Source organism: Gambusia affinis, linkage group LG09, assembly GCF_019740435.1.
Source record: "Gambusia affinis linkage group LG09, SWU_Gaff_1.0, whole genome shotgun sequence".
In the NCBI taxonomy this organism is placed as follows: domain Eukaryota; kingdom Metazoa; phylum Chordata; class Actinopteri; order Cyprinodontiformes; family Poeciliidae; genus Gambusia; species Gambusia affinis.
The window spans coordinates 11,959,408-11,978,248 of NC_057876.1; the positions used below are offsets into that span (position 1 = coordinate 11,959,408).

Genomic DNA, 18,841 nt, shown 5'->3' on the forward strand with positions numbered 1-18,841 from the left:
AAAATGAGGACACCCTAGACTGGAGGTTAACATGTCAATGCAGAACAATATCTAAAATCAGTTTTAACTGAGAAGTTCCTGGAGTATAGATCAACAATAAAAACCTTCTATTTCAAACATTTCTGTCAACAAAGCATGGTTATCACACTTGGGCATCCGTCTTAAAACAAAGCTGCATCACATTGGCTGCATTTTATCAGAGAATCATCCTGGTTTGCTGTAATTTACTGTAATCTTTGGGGACCACTGCTGTAAGTGATATAAGTAACTGAAGTTAAGGCTATTTCTGAAGTCAAAATACAAGACAAATGTATGCAGGAAGGTAAACTTTGCTTAATGAGAAAATCATGAAGGACATGCTGAATTTGACAACACAGATTAGGACCAATTTTTCAGGCTGATGAGTCTAAAACTGAATTGTTTGGAGACCAGAACAGAAGATACATGTGGCACAAACTATATAGAGAATTTGATGAAATAACCCTCATACCAACTGTGAAGCACGGAGGTGGATGTCTTATGGTTTGGGTGTGTTTTTGCTGCAGCAGAAGCCATCCAGCTCTCCACTGTAGAGTTGACCACAAGAAAAAGACAAGAAAAAATCAGTGTTACATATTTCATGTAATGACTAAAATAAAGTTTATTTCTGTTGCTAGGAAGAATTAAATTACATTCTTGCTGAGACAAATGAAAACTGAAATCTGAGATCAATGTGTGAATGTCCTAGTTTTTTTCCACACATCGGTAGGCAGGCGATGGTTTCTGACAGCGCTGACATGTGGTATAAAGAATTCACATTAAGTAATTTAACTCGTTCTTCTGAAGTGTTTACTTGGACAGCTCTTGTTGCACGTACACAAAAATATCCGGAGCCAACACATCTCTCTGCTCACTCTTCTAATTTTAGATGAATGACATCTCACAGGAAGAGAGTGAAAAATATTTAAAGACACTTTGAATGTTTACAGTCCTCCATTTGCATGTTTGTGATTCACATATTTCTCCACAGAGGTAAGCGGGGAGAAAGAAAAAAGGAATTCCCCTGATTGTGCCACAGTGTTGTCTAGAAAAAGGATCAACGATCAAATGCTGTTGTTCTCCCTACTCAGCAGCTCGTTGAGCTGACTGCAAAAAAGAAACACAGCATTTACTCCATATCATCACCCCTCTTGGGCTATGTTTGCCAATTGATGTTCTGTCAATTAACATTTGATACCAACTAAAACAGCTACATCTCCAGTTTTTCTTTCCGTTCGATGTTCTGCTGCGTCTAAGTTAAACCCCACATTCCTGCAGAAACTACAGTGACAAAAATAGGAGACTGAGGAGCACTTTTAGGGTCTCAACTGGCCTTATTCTGCCACGTCAAGTGTGGGAAACTACCAGGGGAGCATATTTTAAATGCAACAAAAGCGCAGAAGTGACAAAACGAGGGTGAAAGTCAGCTTTATAACCCCTGTAAAACTCTGGAGGTGAAACTTAGAAAAGAAGCATAAAAAAAGAGATCCTACAGTCGTCTCTCTGCTTTATGACCAACTAGTGTCTGTTATGGTCTGCAAGTAAAACAAACCTCCCAACAATACTTAAAGTTGTTTTTAAAGGCCTAAAGGGGATAGTTCAGGATTCTTGAGGTGAGGCCCTATTAAAAATTTTAATGCAGTTTGTCTTGTCTGCAGTATTTTGACAACTGCAGACTGAAAATGAAGATTAAAAAGGAACAGCTTATAACTAATTAACATGACCTCAAAAATTGTTAACTATCCCTTTAAACACTGAAGGAAATTTTGAAGGAAATGTCAAAAATTTGAAGGAACAAGAAATTGTTGCACAAAAATTACAGCATAGCAGTTTACATTGATGCAAAAAGAGTCGTTATTTCACTGAAATATTAATTTTTCTATTTTAGCCATAAACCCTGAAGGCTCTGTAAACTAGAAATAGACTATAAAATTTTAAAGCACAAGACATCTGATATGTAGATATTGGGAGATGAAATTATTTGCATTAAATATTGGAAAATAATTTATAGAGTCCAATAAAAAGTTGGTTTAAATTCTGTTAGGTTTTAAAGCATGCATCATTTCACTTTCATAAGAGTGGTTTTATTCAGTCAAACCTTTTGTCTTTTTAATTCTTTATCTTGTTCTGTTGTTGCCCCTCTCTGAAAAATATATGAAGAGCTACAAAATCAATATCTTTCTCTATTGCAGTAGTTAGATTTTACACTTAAATTTTAAGGAGTGAGCACCTTTAAAACCCGTTAAGATATAAAGTAAAAACTTGCAATTTCTAATGCAAGGCTTCTTGTTTCTCTGGTATGTTTCCATTCTTTCCAAAAATGGAAAATGAGAATAAAAAGGAGTTCAAGTAAATCAGAGGGTCAGGAAATAACCTTAAGAAAATATCTACTACCCTGTAAGTATTTAAAGGAGTAAAATAATTTCCCAAGCATTAAAGAGGACTCAATATCAAATGCCATGCCCTATAACTTTTACTATTTTACACCCTCTTTGGGTTTTGACCGTCAAGTCAAATACACAGAAACCGCATTAGGATTTTTGGCCGTATGCAAAAGGTAGCGAAACGTTTGTGCAAGACTCAGTAAGAGTCTGATGTTTCCATGGGTTCTTTACGCTGTGCTGTTCCCATTATTACAGGCGCACATGCACACACCAATTTCTCATACTCTCTGCAATGACAGATGTCAGTCAATAATGCTGACTGCAGCAGGCAGCTAGTCCATTGTGCGTCTACTTAGGCAGTCCAACGGCGCCAGTTGTATTTTCTCCCTCGGCTCTTGTTCTGGCGCCAGTACCGAGGTCCAGCGATGCACGCGCCATCATTAAGCTCTTTAGACAGCCTCTGTCAGCATCACAGCTGCTGTTTGTGTTACCAGCGCCGTTCAATACAGCTTAGATACCTCATTCATACCTTGTAGCGTGCAGTCAGCGAACCTTTCAGATCCAGCTGCAGAGCTTTTACCGACCCAGAGTAGGCAGAGGCTGTTGGAGGGCAGAGCAAGAGCAATCGAAGTGCTGCTTACTCAGGCTTACCTGAGCTCCCTCTGTGGCAAACAACCCACCAGTGGATTATGAGCTGCACAAAATAATGAAGAGAAGCCAGCTTGCAGCTGAAGCTCCACAGCATTGGCAAAAAAAAAAATGTGCATGGAGTGCTTTTTCTTTTAAAATAAAATGTGTCCTCTTGGGAGGTGCAAGCAGGCCAAATTGTCTTCCTTCTTATCCCCCCGCCCCCTCATTACCTTATCCCTTTCTCAAGGACTGCACTGAACAATATCCAGGCTCAATTAAGATGTTCTGACCGGAAATGCCATGGCTCATAAATCACCTCCAAGGGCTACTGCTCAGCTACACTGAAGCACTGTGGTGTGCGCTGCGGGGCCATGGGGTAATATAAATCATAAGAGGAGTGCAGAGTATAGCTCAGGTGATGAAATACTGGAGGACACTGCATCATAAATCTGGAAAATAAACAGTGATTGTCTGAGGAGGTGTGATATCAGACAGTGAACGCAGCGGGACAGGTAAACAGCAACGACATTATGGGAAATGAGACAACAATATATAGCCAATCTGCTAGCAATCATTAAATAATAAAGAGTATTTACACACAGCTTCTTGATGAGTTTCAGCTGATTTCATGAAGCAAGAGGCGCCTATTTAGCATCAATTTCAGTGAAAATCTGCTGTTCTCAGCGACTGTGTTGCTATATTAAATAATCAGCAGGGGAACAGTGTCTTAATTCTTACCAACATTTGCCCAGCGTTGCCCAATTATCTTTGTAATTGGGAAACTGTAGCCTGAGGTGTCGTTGCTTTATAAAACACCCTCAAATAGCTGTAGAGCACTTTTCCTTCTTTTCCCCCTGCTTTACTGTATAATCAAGATAAAGACCCTGATGGCAGCTAATTTCTCTCATGCCTTTTAAGGAGAGCTTAGGGGGGAAATTTGTCTCTGTATTCATTACCAAGCTCTCACTGTACATTTAAAAAAAAAATCTCAGTTTTACAGTTACCACAATGAAGCTAGTTATGATCAAACCTTTTGAGAAACTCTCTTCAAGTCTCTTCAGCAGATGCTTGATGGACTGACATTAGAAACTGCCTCCTCTGATGGTTTCTCTGTGTTTGGGTCCATAACAATACATGACAGAAGCATCACTCTCACCACTGACAACTCCCAACAACATAAACAAGTAGTGAGAGTGTACAAGGACACCGTGACTCAAGTCTGTTCACCATGGAGACGATTAAGCGTGGCAGCAGATTGCAAATTACTGCAGTGGGAATGGTTTCCCCTGCTGGCCTATTTGGGCCCGGTGGAGCTGCTGAAGGAGCCATTACTGGGTTCTTCTGTTTTCATTATGCGGCATCCTGTGTTTTGTTACAATCTGGTCTCTGCCACTCTTCTTCCCAAGTCCTTTCTGCATTTGGGTCCACCGCGACCACAAACATGACACCTTTTAGCAATTTCTCCTTTTAACCCATCTAAACCCACCGGTCATAATAGTGACCAAGAAATTAATTTCACTTTCAAGGACTCCAAAAAGCTTACTGATTAAATTTTCAGTTAATGTTCTGCAAATATTGAAAGTTTACAGTGTTTAGATAATACTAATGCATGTTTAGAGTAAATTATCATATGACCAGAGCTGTTTATATCTTGGTTGCACCTTGGCGAGAGGAAGACTGCCACAAACCTCCCAAAGAAGAGGCTAACAATGTAGGTTTAAATAAACATACAACAAAGATTTTTGGTGCACATCATCTTTAAAGTGTCTAGTTATGATATTCACCTTTGCATTTACAAAACTTGTTTTGGTGTGTGAGCAGGATGTGCAAACATGTTGACGGTCACAATTTGACCAAGGTACGCTTATTTAAATACATGTCATATTCTTCCTGTTCCAAACTTCTTCATAGGGAAACAGAAATTACTAATAATGGAGACACAATGTTTTTCAGAACCTTGAAGATATGAGACACAGAAAGAAAATCCTTGTTTCTTTAACATCGTTCACTGGGGAGTAAGAATCCATCCTTCAGACAAAGGTTTGATCAAATATCAGACTTGCTATGATATTGATCACCTACATACATCTTTATAGATTAATATGGTTTATTAACAATTAGATGTGAGAGTTTAATAAATAATGCTTGATAATTGGTGGTCTACATTCTCTGTAATTAAATATTAAAGTTTTATAAGTAAAGAAATGAATCATAGCTGGATGGTGGCGATTAAGTGCCGAACAAACCCACAGTGGGAAATGTTATTTTCCACTACAGTGTGTCAGCATTCTTTGAGGACAATCCAGTTTATTTAAAGTGGAAATGTGTTGTATTTAAAGAATAGGTATTGCAGCACTTTCTATGAGGAGCTGTGTTATCATGCCTTCATTTTTTTGTTCTCCACTCATTAAAAAAACGGTCTTTTATTTTATTCCACTATGATTATGATCTCATTTTGAGGTTCAGCGGGGGGCAGGTGAGGATGTGTGATATTACACATTGGTTTTTACCAATTTGAGAGTATTATGCATGCTAGAAACCACTCACATTACCAGAAGAGCACCAGTTTAATCCCTCCGTGGATTAAACTTGCGCAGATGGTGGGCATGCTGCATGTGCATCAGTTGCTCTACGATTATGAACAGTGGAATAAATATTTCCACCAAGATTGCACCCAGCAAGGAAATAAAAATAGAAATAATATGAGCAATTGATATGTGTGTTTGTGTTTTTTTTGTAAAGGTTTGGAGTAAAATAGTCGGCTTATCTTGCCATGTGATGTCATTCCTCCATGGGTGTGGGAGTCATATTCATGACGTGGCGAGGTTGCAGACAGCTCTCTCTTAGAAAACAAGTTTCCATAGCAACTACTTGAAAAACCAGTCTGTCCTACCATCACAAACATACCCAGTCTGCTGAGACTTTGAGTGGAATCATATGTTTTGCTGAAATGAGAATAACACTGAGCTTTTGTCAACAAAATCCTTCAGGTGGGTCTGAAGCGAAACAAAGTTTGGATATATATTGAAGAATCAAGCCCACTGTTGGGAATGATGAAGGATCTATGATGCAGTGGGCCTGTTTCTCCTTTAAAGACATTGGACATCTTTTCAAAGTGCATGGCGTCATAATTTCTTCGAAATAAATATATGCCAGAATTTGGAATCCCAAATTCTCCTCCCTGGGTTCCACAGGATTATTATTCAAACCACAGGGTCAGCATAGAAGTGGTTCACGAGGCACAAAATGCATAAATATCTATCATACCTATTTGTCATCTGCACCTGCTTTCAGAGCACAACCTTTTAGACATAGCTGAAGGAACTTATTTAGGAAGCAACATTACCCTCAAGAAACTCTGAGTCCAAAGTTCTTGAGATACTATTGCTGGCAGTCACTGACTCTGTATGGTAATGCTAAACAGCACACAGACACACAAATAGAAACATAGTGTTTGAGCATATTTAAGGCAGCTGAAACTAGAATAACTTCTTTTGCTGTTGATTTTCAATTTGCGTTCAGTTAAGTAGCTCCTCATCCATCCTGATGTGTCACAGAGTCGCAACGAGGCTTCAGTGAAATGTTCACCAGGGACCTGAAGAGAGGCTTGCAGGTGGCCCATTACCAGCACTTATGACCCAGTAGCAACGCAAGATTTTGTGACCAGCAGAGGGGGTGGATCTTTTTACACAAGACGCACCAGAGCACGGAGTAGTCTACAATGATTTATTAACAAGTTCCATTAAAACATTTTTCCTTTAAAACATGGCCTCAGGCCCACTACTCAGCCCCTAGAAGGAAAAGGCATCAAAAATAAGGACAATTTAAGTTATTCCCAACAAAATGAATGAACAAACAAAACATGCAATGCAAAAGAAAACAAATTAGTAAATCAAACAAAGGAAAGCAAACAAATTAGTAATTTAAATAATAAAACAAACGGCAAAGAAAAAAACACAACCACTGCAAACGATGGGACAAATTGTCATTGTCCGACTTCTAATGTCTTTTCACGCGGGGCCAGAGGAGTCGTGCCCCGCTCGTTCCGCCAGCCCAAGCGTCAGCAGGCTCCGTCGAGAGCGGCCCAAACAAAACCGGCAAGACAAGACAGCAGGAGCGTCCAAGCGCTGCAACTCCGAAAGAATCCTAAATTAGAAAACTCGTTAACCCTGGATTCAGGTAAAATAAATTAAATTCTAAACCGGTAGCTTACCCAGATGTGGTGACACAGCCGACCAGGGAGGGAGCGGATCAGCAGGCGAGGGCTGGATGGAAGCCGCTCGCCGCACCAACCTCCAACTGCAGCCGCCAACGCCAGCCATGCAACGCTGCAGAAACGCACGGCAGGTATTGCACCAGAACCCGACAACAATCCCAGCCCAGATGGCAAAAATGGCACTTACTATTTTGGATGAGTGGATCGAGCACACCAGCCACTTGGGCAGCCAACATACAGTGAGGAAACAAGGCACACCTGCAGCGGACTGCTCAGCTTTAAAGCTATCTGCCCCGCCCACCAATCAGTCGCTACACCTGGTGTGTGTAGTTGGGAGGGTGGAACACCATCCCACCACATTCTACCCCCCGGTGTTGCATCGTCGCCCCGACGATGAATCTACAAACCTCAGCACCAAGGACGAAAAACTGCTAACTGGGAGTTGGAGACTGGCTGACTAGATCCTGCAGTATGACCCACAGGTCGAGGAAGATGATGGACATTCGTATGCTGACCAGCCCTGGAACGAACAGTGCGACGCAAGGGTAGAGGAGCTGTCCCAGAAGTTTGAGCAGGGTGACCATGTCCTGAAGCAACCTGTGGAGCTGCAGAGGTGGATGGTACTGAAGTATCGGGAACCAATAAGCACAAATCATCCTCCATAGAGTCATCCAGCCCCCCTGAAGGAAAGGTAGGTTTTAACTGCAGGGGTACTGGCGTAGGCTCTGGCCCAACCCGAGCTTTCAGCATGTCACGATGCACCTTTCGAGTTCTCTGCAAATCACCTACAGGAGCCACAGTATAAACCGGCCCTCCAGCTGTTGGGGCCCTCACGACCTGATGGATAACCGGGCTAAAGAGGTCCTGGATTTTATGGCGACCTCTAGCACTATGATCAGCAGGTAAACCAACTGTCCCTCCTGCAATGGAACCTCCCGGATGCCCTGATCATGATGCTCTTTTCTACGCCCTGCAGCTGCCAACAAGTGATCCTGAGCATGACGGAACGCCATAGTTAACCTGGTCTGATGCTCAGCCAGCCAGTCCACCACTTCACCTGGTGCAGGGTCCCGAATGCGACCCAACAAGAAATCCACAGGCAGGTGAGGTTCACGGCCAAACATAAGGAAAAAAGGAGACTCGCCAGTGCTCTGATGAGGGGTAGTGTTATAACAGAAGAGTACTTGTGGAAGACAGGAAGCCCAATCCGCTTCCTAGATGTTGGTAAAGCAGCAGGTTATGAAGTGTTCTATTAAAGCGCTCACACTGCCCGTTTCCAGCAGGGTGGTAAGGGGTAGTGCGCGACTTTTTAACCCCATACAGGTTACAGAGCTGCTGAATTAACGCACTCTCAAAACTCCTACCCTGATCTGAATGAATGCGACTTGGAATCCCAAATCTAAAGAACCATTCAGTGAGCAAAATCTGGGCAACAGTGGCTGCCTTCTGATCCCGAGTTGGAACAGCAATGGTGTACTTACTAAATACATCAGTAATTACAAGAACATTTTCCAGGCCATTTTGTGAAGGCTCCAACATGGTAAAATCCATGGCAACAATCTCGTTTGGCCGAGAAGCCAACAGATGACTCATGAAAGTGCCAGAGCTAGATGGTACATTTTTAGCAACCTGGCACCGTTGACACTCTTGTACCCACTTTTTGATGTCATTAGACATCCCAGGCCAGTAACAGCGCTGCCGTACCAACTCTGTGGTGCGCTCCACACCCTGGTGTCCATGCTCTTGATGTAATTGAGTCAGAACATCCGGTTTAAGAACTGACGGCAAAACCAGCTGTAAGACCTCCTCACCACCATCTGACCGATGGACCTGACGGTACACCACACCATCTCTCGCCACGAGACGACCCCACTGTCTCAAAAGAACCAAGGATAATTTGGGAAAGCGCTGCCTCTCCTCAGGAGTAGGATAAACCTGCCTCCTCCAAAAACCCAAAATGTCCTTCAGGAGAGGATCAGCTTCCTGCAAAGCACAAAGATCAGACACAGAATGAGACGGCAAAACAGTCACCATAGATTGGGTTACTGACAATGGAGCAGGAATTGGGGCACACTGAAGAGCCTCTGGGACAGAGGTACATGACAAGAGTTCTGCCAGGCTGGCACCTGATGTTGGCTGGCGGGAGAGCGCATCAGCATTATTATTGCTGCGTCCAGAACGATACTTAATATCGAAATCAAAAGCAGCAAGTTGAGCAACCCAACGGTGCTCCATGGCACCAAGCTTGGCCGACTGAAGATAACTCAATGGGTTGTTATCTGTGTAAACCATACACCGGTGGCCCAAGAGATACTCCCGGAACTTCTCAGTCATGGCCCATTTTAATGCCAGAAACTCCAACTTCATAGAGCTATAATTAGCCATGTTACGCTCTGAAGGTTTAAGACCTCGACTGGCATATGCAATGGGCCTCACTCCATCCTCTGTTTCCTGTGACAGTACTGCCCCAAGTCCACTGTGACTGGCATCAGTCTCTAAAATGAAGGGACGTGAAAAATCAGCATATGCCAACACTGGTGCAGATGTTAATTTAACTTTTAAGGCCTCAAAGCTCTCCTCACACTCTGATGTCCAAGCAGATTGAAAAGCCTGGCCAGACCCCTTCCTAGGCTTTGTGCCCACTTGTTGTGCCACCAGCCTATGAAGAGGACCCGCTAGCCTAGCAAAACCCTCCACAAAACGCCTGTAATAGCTTGCGAAGCCCAAAAAAGAGCGAAGCTCTGAAACATGTGTGGGACGTGGCCATTTAGCCACTGCTTCAGTCTTGGCTGGGTCTGTAGCTACACCTTTATCTGAGATAAGGTGCCCCAAGTATTTAACCTGTCGCTTGAAAAATGAACACTTTTCAAGCTTTACCTTCAGACCTTCTCTCTGGAGCCGAGCAAGAACCGTTTCCAGACGCTCAATGTGCTGGGAGACTGAACCTGAAAACACAATGATGTCATCCAAATACAAAAGAAGAGACTGGCACTGCTGGTCCCCAAACATCCTCTGCATAAGACGCTGAAAGGTACTAGGTGCATTACAAAGCCCGAAGGGCATACGGTTCCACTCAAAGAGTCCAAATGGCGTACAAAAAGCAGTTTTTGACTTGTCCTGTTCTGACACAGGCACCTGATTGTACCCACTGGCTAGATCTAGGGTGGAAAACCACTGGGCCCCAGAAAGATGGTCCAGGCTTTCCTCAATGCGAGGCAATGGGAAAGCATCTTTTCTCGTCTTACTGTTAAGCTGACGGTAATCCACACACATACGCAGGCTGCCATCTTTCTTCCTAACAAGAACGATGGGAGAGGCATAAGGACTGCTGCTTTCCCTTATTACCTGGTTCTGTAGGAGCTGGTTGATGTGTGACTTGGCAGCCTCGTACTCTGAGGGAGGGATACGTCGGTACCTCTGCCTGACCGGGACCTCATCCAACAGGGGAATGTCATGGGACACCAGATTAGTGCACCCCAAGTCACCTTCATGAGCTGAAAAGACAGAGCTGTACTTCTGTAGAAGCGACTGGACCTGCCTTTGTTCAGTTTCTGTCAGTGCAGACAAATCAACAGAATCAAGCAAACTCTGTTCTGGACCAAGGGCAACCTGGGAAGAAACTGTAGCACAGGGCCTTATTTCTGTCACATCACGGGGCAGGCTAACCACTTCAGTTCGACTCAACAAACCAAGGTGAGTTCGGGGATAGAGTACAACATCCGTAGTTCCAAAATTTAGGACAGGCACATAAGCAGTGCCGTGCACAGCCTGAATAAGACATGGAGAGGTTAATAAGCCAGCTGGTAAGCCAGACTCTGGAGGCTCAAACAATAAAACCTGACCAGCAAGTTGTTCAGGGCAGGTTGCAGCTACAAATTTCATAACCCCACCAGTTATCCTCACTGGTCGAGGGCCCCGGACCCTAACAGCACCAGTCAACTGTGCTGGGGACTTAGCTGCTGCTTGATGACACTGCTGCAGGGCCTCCACAACTGGACCAGGAGACTGTGTTACTGAAGGTAAATCAAAGAAAGAGCCTCCATGTGCCCCAAAAAGTTCTTGGTAGACACGATTAATTATGTTCATTCCCAAAATGCCAGGAACAGAAGAACCAACATTAGTGGGGTCCTTCACAACCAGAATTCCACAATGAGGAAGCACTTTGTCACACAGAGTGACATCCAACTCTAAATAGCCAATGTATGGGATGGAAAGACCAAAGCTGCAGCCAGTGACATGACTGAAGGCCATCATGCCCCAATGATGCAAAATGTTCCTGAAAACAGCTCTCGGTGATTGTCGACACCATGGAACCTGTATCTACTAAACAAGTAACAGAGACACCACTCATGACGACATCAATGACTGGGCAGGATGCCAACAATTTTGACGCGGCTGCTGTTTGCGAGCCTGCTATTCCCCCACCTGAGTTGTGGCTCAACAGCTCAGTGGGTGCTAGTTTTCCGCCTGGTTAACATTAGCTGGCCTTGCCACAGAGTTAACCCTGGCACGAACCCGCTCACCATCACACTCTCTGGCAAAGTGACCCGGCTGTTGGCACCTGTGGCAGACCACAGAACCTGGACGAGGATGCCGCACCTGTGGTAAAGAAGTCTGCAGAGAAGCAATACACTGGGTGAGTTGATTAATCTGTTCTTGTTGCTGTTTTAGAAGTTCCCTTAACTCACTAAACTCAGAGCGGGCAGCAGTAGGTGGAGTTAGCCGAGAGCTGCCATACACCCCGAACTGCAGCCCATATGTAGAAGGGAGAGAATGACTACGCTCCCTAGCGCCACCTGGAAACCCTTGCCTCTCCCACCGAATTGCCTCCCCACGCACATCCAACAAGGTGGCAGTGGGATGACCCCGAACATACTGCTTAAGTTCCCGGCGGAGAGCACTATCCAACACATGTTCTACAAACTGGTCACGCAGCAGAATATCAGCATTCAACAACCCATCAGGAGCATTCTGCTTAACTGGTTCCATAAGGGCCATCAATGCTAGGGAAAACTGCAACAGTGTTTCCTCCTCCTGCTGCTTCCTAGAAAAGAATGCATGCTGAAGAGTTACATAGGACTCGGTGCAACCATACAACTCCCTCAAAATAGCCAAGATCTTAGCTGGATCATTCCTCTCTGCACTGGTGCGGTACTTTATTTCCTCCCTTGCCTCCCCCTCTAGATGATCAAAAAGGAAGAAAGCCTGGTCTGCCGTTGACAAATGGCGGGCCCGAATACATGATTGGGCCTCCTCGATCCACTCACCAATCCCAGTCCTACCACCGAACATGGGACATCGCCGGTCCCTGGGCACAACCACCAACCGCTCAGCAACTACAGCGCCAGCAGGCATGACACCACCAGCCACAGCTGGGGAGGGAGCGGCGCCCAGCGAACCTCCAACCGTCGCATTCTGCTGACCAACTCCATCCACCGGGCGGCCTGCCACCTCCTCCATACCTACAGGGGAAGACTACCAAAAGGAAACGCGAGAGAAAAAAAACAAAAACAATGAAAATAAATCCTGAACCCACAGTTAAGTCTTCCTTGGATAGCTACTGCTGTCTTGTCTTACAACACCATGAATAAAAACACAGCTAAGACCCTAAACACACACACACAAAAAAAACAAAAACAAAACAAAGACAAGTCCGTGTTCAATGGTGCATCCTGCTCACAGCGCCAAATGTGACCAGCAGAGGGGGTTGATCTTTTTACACAAGACGCACCAGAGCACGGAGTAGTCTACAATGATTTATTAACAAATTCCATTAAAACATTTTTCCTTTAAAACATGGCCTCAGGCCCACTACTCAGCCCCTAGAAGGAAAAGGCATCAAAAATAAGGACAATTTAAGTTATTCCCAACAAAATGAATGAACAAACAAAACATGCAATGCAAAAGAAAACAAATTAGTAAATCAAACAAAGGAAAGCAAACAAATTAGTAATTTAAATAATAAAACAAACGGCAAAGAAAAAAACACAACCACTGCAAACGATGGGACAAATTGTCATTGTCCGACTTCTAATGTCTTTTCACGCGGGGCCAGAGGAGTCGTGCCCCGCTCGTTCCGCCAGCCCAAGCGTCAGCAGGCTCCGTCGAGAGCGGCCCAAACAAAACCGGCAAGACAAGACAGCAGGAGCGTCCAAGCGCTGCAACTCCGAAAGAATCCTAAATTAGAAAACTCGTTAACCCTGGATTCAGGTAAAATAAATTAAATTCTAAACCGGTAGCTTACCCAGATGTGGTGACACAGCCGACCAGGGAGGGAGCGGATCAGCAGGCGAGGGCTGGATGGAAGCCGCTCGCCGCACCAACCTCCAACTGCAGCCGCCAACGCCAGCTGCGCAACGCTGCAGAAACGCACGGCAGGTATTGCACCAGAACCCGACAACAATCCCAGCCCAGATGGCAAAAATGGCACTTACTAGTGATGTTACGTGATGAGCCGAGGCTTCGAGGCGTGTGTCGAGTAATGGAGGGGGCGTTTCCGTAAAGCGCGTATCGAGGCTTGCTTCATTTAGGGGAGGAGCCGAAAACGATTACGTCCGAAGCCTCGCTGCCCGGCTGTACCACGTGACTGCTTCGGGAAATGGCTCAGATTTTGGCGCGGGGTTTATAAACCCCACAGGCTCCATTCAAAATGTGGGTTGTTGTAGGCGAGTTGCGGTCAGTTGAGAGAGTGGATAGAGTTTTGATAGTGTGAATTGTGGTTATTTAGTTTGAGACAGGTAGGGAGAATATATATATATATAAACACTACAACTTCCCCCACCCAATAGGGCAGTTTCACTAGGAAGTCATAGGAAAGCACGGGCCGCAGCACGTCGTCCACAACTCCTCGTCCTCTGAGAGAGAGATAGAGAGAGACAGAGAGACACAGATACAGAAAGGGGGAGAGAAAAAAGACACAGGCAAAGAGAGAGAGAAAGATATATAGATCTAGAGATAGAGAGAAACAGAAAAATAAAAAATAGATATTTACAGAGAGAAAGAGATAGATACATACAGACAGAAAAAGAGAGAGAAAGAGAGAGAGAAAGATATATAGAGATAGAGAGAAAAAAATATATATATACAGAGAGAGAGGGAGACACAGAGAAAGGAAAAAAGAGAAAATCCTATCCTGTCCCACAGCTATCCTATTTTTAATTTTAATTTTAATTCTAATATTAAGGATACGTGAGTTTTCACCACTTGATTTAACTTGAGTTACCTTGAACTCCAATACCATCATCACACACATCATAAGCAGATTTGCTCTGGAATAAGCAAGGTATTGATCTAAATGAATTTTTCCCCCCTTCCCCCTTTATTTATTTTTCTGGGATTAATATTTAATGTTTTTAGACTTTATTATTTCAGGACTTATAATTGGGTTATTTATTTAATTTGAGCTTTTTACTAATAATCTCACTATTATAAATAGGATTGGTTAGTTAGTTTTAAAGTTCTTAATTTTTATATTAGGATTTTTAAGATAGCCGTGGGACAGGAAAGGATTGTTTTGTATATATATTTCTCTCTATCTCTATACATCTCTTTCTCTCTCTCTTTGTCTCTTTTTTTCTTCACCTTTTGTGAAGTCATTCCCAAGAGCCATAATAGACAAAAATTCAATTCATCACACGTGTTAAGATACAGCTGGTTGTGATTATACACCTGGCCAGTAGGTGGTTTCGTGTGCACATGAAGCCTCAAGAAATGAACCTTTTCTCGAACCAGTTGGCTCAAGTGGTTCAATGCCTCATGAGGCTTCATCTCACCATCACTAGCTAATGGTGAGGAAAAACTAAGCAAATGTGTGCATTAGTGATGTTACGTGATGAGCCGAGGCTTCGAGGCGTGTGTCGAGTAATGGACCTTACCAGAGGGGCCGCTTTTCATTGGCTGATGCTCATTCTACGTGGTCACGTGGGTGGCAGTCTCACAAACACTAGCTTTTCGTTAGCTAAGTACAGCATAATAGCAGTTCTGATACAACTTCTACACCTTGTAGCCTGTCTGCTACACAGTCTTACGTTAGCTAAACAGATCAATATGCAATGTGTACTGTATCTGACACACACTAAAGATTTTATTTTAGCAGAAAAGGCTTTGGACTAAACTGTTACTCGTGTTAGCCACTCTAGCACCAAGTACAGCTGGTCAATCAACCATCGCTGTGTTCAGGGAACCAACGATTAATAATCCAGAAATAAATATCAAGCCTGGAAACTTGATATCGTAACGGACTGAATGTTTTGTTTTTAACGTAATCTTTGCTCGTCTTGCGGTAACAAGTGTGCTTAAACTACAAAGAGAGACAGACTAAAAAGGTACGAGTGGTTTTGAGTTGATCACCTGTTCCGGTTATTTTAACTTTGTTTACCTTTGCTGTGGCTCATTACAGCCGCTGTAGTTTCTAAACGTTGGACTAATTACCCTGTTTGTTTGTGATTATACGTCATTCATAACAAACATCAAATAAAACAAATAGATTTCATAAAATTTTAACAAACAAATGGCTTCTTTACCGTAACAGAGCTCTTTGGTTCCTCTTATAAGTCTGTAGCTTCTCATATTGAGGTCATCAAACCAAATTTCAGATCTACCATAACTGACTGACTGACACCTGCTGGCCTCAGGTTTGCAACCAGCTTGTGACTGAGAAACCAGTAACCTCCTCCCAGATGATGACATGAACTTGTTATTTCCTCTGTCTATTGTAGTAGCTGATATATTGTTAAAATCCGGTAGAAATGATGCACTAATGGAGTCATGTTTACATAGAAATAATGCGCTACGAGGCTTTGCTTGTGAGACTTGCGGTCACGTGTGTCGGTTGTGGGCGGAGCTTGGTAAGGTCCATGGAGGGGGCGTTTCCGTAAAGCGCGTATCGAGGCTTGCTTCATTTAGGGGAGGAGCCGAAAACGATGACGTCCGAAGCCTCGCTGCCCGGCTGTACCACGTGACTGCTTCGGGAAGTGGCTCAGATTTTGGCGCGGGGTTTATAAACCCCACAGGCTCCATTCAAAATGTGGGTTGTTGTAGTCGAGTTGCGGTCAGTTGAGAGAGTGGATAGAGTTTTGATAGTTTGGATTGTGGTTATTTAGTTTGAGACAGGTAGGGAGAATAAATAAATAAACACTACAACTTCCCCCACCCAATAGGGCAGTTTCACTAGGAAGTCATAGGAAAGCACGGGCCGCCGCACGTCGTCCACAACTCCTCGTCCTCTGAGAGAGAGATAGAGAGAGAGAGAGAGAGAGAGACAGAAACAGAGACAGAGAGACACAGATACAGAAAGGGGGAGAGAAAAAAGACACAGGCAAAGAGAGAGAGAAAGATATATAGATCTAGAGATAGAGAGAAACAGAAAAATAAAAAATAGATATTTACAGAGAGAAAGAGATAGATACATACAGACAGAAAAAGAGAGAGAGAAAGATATATAGAGATAGAGAGAAAAATATATATATATACAGAGAGAGAGGGAGACACAGAGAAAGGAAAAAAGAGAAAATCCTATCCTGTCCCACAGCTATCCTATTTTTAATTTTAATTTTAATTCTAATATTAAGGATACGTGAGTTTTCACCACTTGATTTAACTTGAGTTACCTTGAACTCCAATACCATCATCACACACATCATAAGCAGATTTGCTCTGGAATAAGCAAGGTATTGATCTAAATGAATTTTTCCCCCCTTCCCCCTTTATTTATTTTTCTGGGATTAATATTTAATGTTTTTAGACTTTATTATTTCAGGACTTATAATTGGGTTATTTATTTAATTTGAGCTTTTTACTAATAATCTCACTATTATAAATAGGATTGGTTAGTTAGTTTTAAAGTTCTTAATTTTTATATTAGGATTTTTAAGATAGCTGTGGGACAGGAAAGGATTGTTTTGTATATATATTTCTCTCTATCTCTATCTCTATACATCTCTTTCTCTCTCTCTTTGTCTCTTTTTTTCTTCACCTTTTGTGAAGTCATTCCCAAGAGCCATAATAGACAAAAATTCAATTCATCACACGTGTTAAGATACAGCTGGTTGTGATTATACACCTGGCCAGTAGGTGGTTTCGTGTGCACATGAAGCCTCAAGAAATGAACCCTTTCTCGAACCAGTTGGCTCAAGTGGTTCAATGCCTCATGAGGCTTCATCTCACCATCACTAGCACTTACTATTTTGGATGAGTGGATCGAGCACACCAGCCACTTGGGCAGCCAACATACAGTGAGGAAACAAGGCACACGCACCTCGCAGCGGACTGCTCAGCTTTAAAGCTATCTGCCCCGCCCACCAATCACTCGCTACACCTGGTGTGTGTAGTTGGGAGGGTGGAACACCATCCCACCACAATTTGAACCATGAACAAGAATCTGAAGAGGTGACAGAGCTAAGAAACATTACTTATTGTCAAATCTTGAAGCGGTGGACCCTGATGACAGTTATAAGGGCATCAAAGTGGTCTGCATACTCTGCAATGGTTATTTGGCCGACAAGACAGAGAGAGACAGAGAGAGAAGAGTTACATTCTCCACGTTTTTATATTGCTTGAATTGCTTGCAAACAAATGTGTTACAATGTGTTTTGTTTTTTTTCTTCATTTAGTTACGTTAGGCAGAATACCCAGATATTTTACTGACGTCAGTGTAGCAATATTTTATAGTGGTAATAATCAAATAAAAGTAAAAAGTAAAACTACTCCTAAAAGTGATACTTTTCTAAAAAGTTACTCAAGTAAATGTAACTGGCTAAATGTAATTAGTAACTACTCACCTGTGCTAGGCCAGCAGGTGGATGTAACAGAGGACGCATTTAAAACCCAACCATGAACACAAATTTTAAACTAATACAATACAAATGCATAGTTTGGTGGACTGTGCATTACTTACGAGGAGTTTAATCATTTTTATCCCGACCTTACCGATTCCTGCTTTAAACTTAAACAGGATGCAGATTTATGTCTTTGCAAAAAAGATCTGGACAAGTGTCCCTAGACCCAAAATGTTGTTTGTTGAGTCTACACCCGGAAAATGTCACCATCTTCAAATTTGTGTGATTTTTACTGACTCTGTTTTTTCAAAGTTAAATGATGTCAATTATAATAACGGAAAGCAGAAAAAAACTTGTGGTACAGCACAAGTTCTTTCTGGGTTAGGAGGGTATTATGCAATACAGTTCATTCATCTGTGGCTTTTGCAGTTTCAGATTTATTGTCCACAGAGCTGTGTGCAGGTTGGTGTGTGTCTGTCTCTCCTCCTCTCATTGCAGTGTGTTACTGGCAGGTGTGTCCTCACAGCTGTAGGACTCATCAAAAGGGGCATAAGGAAGAGCAGACTTTCCACTCCACCTGCCTTATAGTTTTGCTCCAATATGAGGTAATCATGTGTATTTTCCTCTTCTGTGTCTCAACCATCCCCAGACTCTTACCTTTGCTGTCTTCATTTCTATCTGAACCAGTTCCCAGTTACCAGTTGCTCCTCGGGTCATCCCTCCTGATATCAGCTGTCCTGATCATCCTGACAACTTGTTTGTTCACCTGCCTGTCCACCTGCCAATGTGTCCCCAGATTCCCAACTCTGAGCCCTTCA

The 18,841-nt window shown here is 43.1% G+C and overlaps 1 long non-coding RNA gene across 1 annotated transcript; it reads right to left on the minus strand.

Annotated features, from left to right (window-relative positions):
• Positions 1–13,232: 13,232 nt before the first annotated feature.
• LOC122837378 lies at positions 13,233–17,571 on the minus strand. Its single transcript, XR_006371767.1, has 3 exons — positions 17,429–17,571; positions 13,493–13,607; positions 13,233–13,425 (listed from the first exon to the last, which is right to left on the minus strand). It is a non-coding gene; the product is annotated as an uncharacterized LOC122837378 (long non-coding RNA).
• Between the last annotated feature and the right edge of the window lie 1,270 nt (positions 17,572–18,841).